Source organism: Streptopelia decaocto, assembly GCF_964273445.1.
Source record: "Streptopelia decaocto genome assembly, chromosome: 5".
Lineage (NCBI taxonomy): Eukaryota > Metazoa > Chordata > Aves > Columbiformes > Columbidae > Streptopelia > Streptopelia decaocto.
The window spans coordinates 30,874,308-30,881,243 of NC_138659.1; positions in this window are offsets into that span (position 1 = coordinate 30,874,308).

The following is a 6,936-nucleotide window of genomic DNA, read 5'->3' on the forward strand; positions in this document are numbered from 1 at the left end:
TGCTGTGAAGACAGAGCATTCGTTCTGCTACGGTCTGATGTGATAAACTCCACAAGAGGGCACCAGATAGTTATCTCAAATATCATCCTTGCAGCTGTTGTGAAAATGCTGTTACTTGCACCTAGTTAGGTATCAATAGCTGTATTAACCAGCTACAGGTTAGGCCTTCAACGTAGAAACACTCAGTGAAAAATTCGGGGTTTCCATCTACACCACAAAGGAAAAGTTCATCAATGCAAGAGACAGTTTCATTATGGGCTAGTCTCCATCTGCAGAGCTATTCCCCCAAATGCTGCCACCTTCCGTGCTTCAGAGAGGCCTTTGACCTTGTATTTTTAATGCATACATAGTTATTTTTTAAATAATTTAAAAAAAAAATATTGAAAACATTGTGTACAGAATTTCCCCTATGGGAAATCACATTTCATAGGTGTTAATCACACTTACTTCCTTACTGCAGAGGTCAGGACGTTACAAACGTTTGCTGAAGTTGTAAAAATGGTTTTAGTATGTCCCTATTTCTGTTCAAATCACCTCTGTTAGGCGCTGGAGCTGAAGCGTTCTGCATTCTTCTTTATCCTGAGACTACTCAGATCCTTCTGAACATATGTGCAAAATGTCCTCAGCTATTTTGAGGAAAAAAGAAGGTAAAAAACCAACCAAACAAAAGCACTAACAAATTATCTTTCCCCTCAATCCACTTATTATAATGCAAAAGGTAAAGAAAGTAGTAAAAAAGGAGTTACAGGAAACTCAGCTGCAGCTTGACACCTAGCCTGGATCGCATCTTATTTACTGAGAGAGGTGATGACAGGACCAGCTTCTGTTTCACTAAAGCATTTCAAAAAGTCATCCTCCTTTAGCAAATGCAACAGAGAAACGTTAACAGTCTTTAAAGCAGATTTACAATGATTCATTTGTAATTATTTTGAAACAACTGCCCAATTGCAGAAGCCATGGGTAGCACACGAAACTGTCTGTAGCCCCTGGCTGTGACACCCGTGTTATGGGATGGTGGGACTTTGTCCCCAGAGAAGGGAAGAAAGGATTAGGAATCATTGCACATGGCTCGGAGAGAATAGAAGGTCAGCCAGTTTGCCAGCCACACACGTACTCTAATCTCCCTCAAAAGGGAACAAAAATGCTCAGTGGGAAAGTGAAAAGTTCTCCCAGGCGAGAAGCATTAAGTCTCAGAGCAGTTACTACAGAGAATTCCTTTTCTGCTTCTGTTTCTAGGCATATTCCTAATTAGCAGACTCATTTGACTTAGTATTCAAGAGGAGCAACATCCATCTTAGTCGCTTTTAACAAGTGATGACTTCTCTATCTTCCAGCCCTTGATTTCTGAGAATTGAATGGTATCCTTTAACAATTTATCTTCTACAGCCTGAATTTTGAATATCCATTAGCTACATGGAACAGGTCATAACGCACAACGCCCGACAAGGAAACCACATGTTAGCATGTAAGCTGGACAAGAGGAATATTCTGTTCTCAGAGATGAAATCACTGGTGAATTCAAGCCAAAAACTTCCACGTACTCTGAAATTACAGCTTAGGGGACAAGAAAGTAGGCCCAGACTGCTGGCTCCATGTGCAAGGACCTACACCAGGACGTAAAGCAGCACCGGTAAAGTCACACCTATGTCAGGGTACCGGAACAGCTGTAAATACTGTCAGAAAGTTACTTCTTTGGGCAGACAAACGCTTCTGTCTCTTCAGTTCTCATTTTCTTGGCAGTGCACACAAGAAGAAACAAATATTACCTTTGGTTTTATTGTGGCTAAACAATATGTTTTAGATAAATGGAATTAATTCTCTTCTCTTACCATATTAAAGGGATAAAGGAAATGCTGAAAATAAAGTTCCCACCCCATGAAAATATTTTAATAAGCTGTCTCATTACCTGATTAAATAATTACATTCTTTGTCTCCCTGTTCTAACACCTGTTAATATGCTGTCCTAGATATCAAAATCACAATTAACACCAGCCATTAAGTGCATGCTGCCCCACTCCAGAAGTCCAAATTAAGCATGTCTTTACAAATTATACCTCTAATTATCCAGCTTTGTTATTTCAGTCAAATGTCTTAATGTACCTTCAAGATATTTCACGACCTAAGGAGACATGTCTTCTCACAGTATGAATATTCTGAAAACATTGTATTTTCGAGCACAAACCCTAAGGCTATAGAATTTGTAAATACTTTTTTTTTGGTTAATTTTAAGTGAGCTGGGGTTTTTGCTTTCTAAAAGGTTTAACAATCTGAATTTCCTATACGAACCTTTCATTGGCATAGCCATTTCTGTAATTCGGGGTACTGCTGGTTTGAACTATCTCTCACTTTTTAAACAGGCAAAATCCTTTGGTCACTGCCTGAAACTTCATTTTCTGAAGTAGGTGACATTGTCTTGCAGCTGCTCCCGGAGTTCTTGGCTAACTCTGACCTCTGCTTTTACTTGCTGACGTGATCACTTTCAGAAGCAGAGTTGAGACATGTTTTTCCCTGCGCTTTCTCATCTTTGCCTTCTTACAAGCAACCTGCATCAGAGAACTTGACCTGATGCTCTTTCCATCAAAGCTGGTGAAAGATTTTACGTCCCTGCTCACTCAAAATCAGTTGCCGTTCTGCACACTGCCTAAGAAGTGTGTTGCAGTCATCAGTTAATTAAGGTTACATTAGAGCCAGATACAGCAACATTTTCAGGATACATTGGAGGGGAAAACAAGTTTTCAACCCTTCCTAAACGAGATCTACTACATTACTATGTAGTCCCATCTCTGCTACTCCCAGCTCTTTTAGGACTTACAAACTGCTGTTATTAGCACTAACTTTCCCTCTTGAGTTAGTATTTGTTGTCCAAATGCTGGCTACATACTGGTTTCCAGCGCCTTTTTTGAAAGCAAGAACTTAATGATGGTGGGGCATGAATACTGAAGATCCTGTAGCGTCTCACACAAAACTTCTTTTCCAAGGGAATAAAGCTGATAGAATCCCTGATTTGTGCGCTTTGACCCTTGAGTAACACGGATTCTGCTACAATTCCCATGTATTCACATTGCCTCTGTGAGTAGTTAATATACCATGGTTTTCTCCTCCCCACTTCTTTTTGTCTACAAGTCTCAAAATAAAATCACAGTCTTTTCAAAGTTCTGAAAATACATTTCCAGGGTATTATTTTACCGATCAGTCCAGGAAATTGATACAGATTATGGCAGTGCTGACTGTTTCTGACACACATTGAATTACCTTCATCACATCTATAAACAAACATCCCAAATGCATGACTGCCTATGGAAACAGATAATAAACCTATGTCTCCAGATGTTTATTACTGCTGAGCAGAACCTACTACACCGTTAGCAAATATATCCGAAATCACTCCTTAAAATTATCTTTGGGATGTCAGTTTGAATGCTGCATATAGTGACACAATTTCTGCCTTGGCACAAAAAATACCCTCTGTCACTGATTACTGTGGGCCTAGTGAACCCAGCTACAGCTGAGCAATCCTGTTTAATTTCCCTCCTCTCCCATACATAACATTGAACATTTTTTCATTCTAGATCATGCAGTTTGCTTGCCTCTGCTTTATTTTTAAATAATCTAAAATGTAGCTAAAATGTCCGTTCTGGGCCAGTGTTGGTTTAGAGGAACAATCTCTGTGTCCTTTCTTCCTGCCTCGCTTGTATCTGCTCCAATCCTAAGGAAAGCCGCTTTGTACCGTACCATGTAACCTGCACAAAGTGTAAATGCCTCAGAGATCCCTCTTGCTATGTTTGACAGGGGCAGCCAGCATGGGAAAAAGGATCAAGTATTGTACTGATGTCCGGGCACCACCAGTTACTTTACCTCACCTTAGCACTCCACTACCCATTGATTTTTCTCTTGCTATCACTTATTTATAGACTCATCTTTCTTTACTCTAATGGACTACAGCAGAGTAGCACACCAAGACTGACATTTCCTCCTGCCTTCTGCTACTTTTTCTGTGTTATTTACAGTTCCCTGCCTCCAGACTTTTAAAATGGGAGTACTTTATTTTCCTTTTTCTTCCGTCTATATATCGGTTTCTAAAAGGCAGTGAATGCGTGACCTTCAATCACTTTAACAGGTAATAAATATTTTACCTGGAAGGGGGGCATGGAAACAGCATGTCTCAGTTGACTGGAGTGATTTTCTTTACTATTATTTTGCTGCTGCCAGGAGCAGAATAAATGTTTCCATTACAGCAGGAACAGCGGAAACCAGGAGCTGATGACAGCTTGTTCAGCTGTCATGCTGCACTGTTTTTTCAACCTGCTGCAGAGAAAGATGCAAAGAAAAAAATTCTCACCAACGCAAAGGTTTGAAATGCAATATTATCCATATCCCAGGCTTCCTATGAGTGCAGAATCACAGGACGATGGGATAACTTGGGCTGGAGGTGACCTCAGAAGGTCCCAGTCCAAGCTCTTGCACAAAGCAGGTCAGCTCTGGGGCCAGACCAGGCTGCTCAGGGCTTGGACCAGCTGGGTCTTAGAAACCTCCAAGGATGGAGACGGCACAACCTCTCTAAGCAAACTGTGCTGAGCGTCCTCGTGGGGAACAGCTTTTCCCTGCAGTCACCCCAAATCCTTCTCGTTTCAGTTTATTGCACCTCTCACCTCACTCCCATGCAACACTGAGCAAATCCTGGCTCCGTATTCTCAGTAACTAACAGTGGTACACAAACATAGGAACTTCTTCACTCACCACAGCACTGCAGACAATAAGTGAAGCAATTTTCACCAAAGGACACTTTTTGGTACAGCAAATAGCTTGAGAGACGAAATCTTCCTATCTTTGGCACTGAAGAACAACTGAAACATCAAGAAAATGTCAGTCATTAATTCTGACTAGTTTCATTCTAAAGAGTGGAACTTACCAGAATCTATTTTTCTGTTCTGTACCAGCTTTGAACATTAACATTTAGAGAGCTCAACGCAATCCACTTAAGAAAAATAATTCTTAAAAAAAAAATCAAGAACAAAAAAGGACTGTTAAATCCTGTCCCCAGGTGACTCCCTCTGAGATTTAGCTGAGACGTTTGATCTCACTTAGAAAACAGAGATGTTATTGCTGAACACCTTATCAAGCTCTTGTGAGGATTTAATTATATAGGCTGCGGTGCAGGTCACAAGGAGTGTGGAGGAGTGAAAACTACCACATAAAAATAGTAAGTTAGAATGACCGGGAATAACCTGACACAAGCTAAAATTTCTTTAGAAAATGTGAAGCTTTTCAAAGGGGGAAAAAGTCCCAAGCAGGACTTTGTTAATATTCAAATTATGAGAATATTAAGCGTAAAACTCTAGTAAAACTTCAAATACTCCATATAGAATTGCTCCAAATACTCCATATTGAATCATCTCAAATGATGTTGCTGTGTCATTAAAGACTGAAGTAGTAATTCCAATTTACACCTCACAAGGTGATCTCTGTTCACTTTTAACTCACACCAGATTTAATTACACTAAGTGAACTGCTGTATAAAACAGTTAATCACAAGACCAATAAAGGCACTGCCAGAGACCCAAAGCTCATAAAAAAACTATAATAACATAACAAACGCTAAAATGTGGATACCAGGAGACAAATGCTTATTTAGCACGATGGCCCCAGAGATTAAAGATGTTTGAAAAACGTCTGATGTGAATTGTGCTGTCTGAAAGATGAGCACAATCAGGTCTTGCTTCAGTTCCTGGCCCCTGTTTGCGGAATGTAAAGATGGCACAGCGCATCTTGACATCGGGCTTCGTCTCACGGCCTCTGAACAGCGGGCACGTCCCTCTCTTCGGAAAGGCGGCCAGGAATGAGAAGCGGTGAAGAGCCACAGAGCTTGGAGGTCACGTTCAGGGAGAAAAGCCCAGCAAAGGCCAGACAGAGGCCATCAGTTTGGCCTGCTTGATCCTGAGAATGGCGGACCCGCTCTTGCGCAAAGACAATTTAACAGCCTCGCCCCATTGCTTCACCTGGCGATGAGGCACAGGCACTGCCCAGGGTCAGCCTGGCCACCGCCATCCCGCCTCATGGAGGTACCAGCACCACCGGCTCCACACAGGCAGTGGGGTTGGGGAGGCTCCTCGGCGGTTTGGAGTGGAAAATACAAGACAGCACCGACCGTCCAGCGCGGCGTCACCTCAGGGAGCATGGCCACCCCCACAGAATCACAGAATCACAGAATGTCAGGGGTTGGAAGGGACCTGGAAAGCTCATCCAGTGCAATCCCCCCATGGAGCAGGAACACCCAGATGAGGTTACACAGGAAGGTGTCCAGGCGGGTTGGAATGTCTGCAGAGAAGGAGACTCCACAACCCCCCTGGGCAGCCTGGGCCAGGCTCTGCCACCCTCACCGGGAACAAGTTTCTTCTCATATTTAAGTGGAACCTCCTGTGTTCCAGTTTGCACCCATTACCCCTCGTCCTATCACTGTTTGTCACCAGAAGAGCCTGGCTCCATCCTCCTGACACTCCCCCTTTCCATATTGATCCCCATGAATGAGTCCCCCCTCAGTCTCCTCTTGTCCAGCTCCAGAGCCCCAGCTCCCTCAGCCTTTCCTCACACGGGAGATGCTCCACTCCCTTCAGCATCTTGGTGGCTGCGCTGGACTCTCTCCAGCAGTTCCCTGTCCTGCTGGAACTGAGGGGCCACAACTGGACACAATGTTCCAGGTGTGGTCTCCCCAGGGCAGAGCAGAGGGGCAGGAGAACCTCTCTGACCTACTGACCACCCCCTTCTAACCCACCCCAGGTCCCATTGGCTTCCTGGCCACAAGGGCCCAGTGCTGGCTCATGGTCACCCTGCTGTCCCCAGGACCCCAGGCCCCTTTCCCCTACACTGCTCTCTCCAGGGGCCGCGGGCTGAGGTATCGGGGCGGCTGTAGGGAGTTGGGAGCCCCCCCGCGCTCGCTGC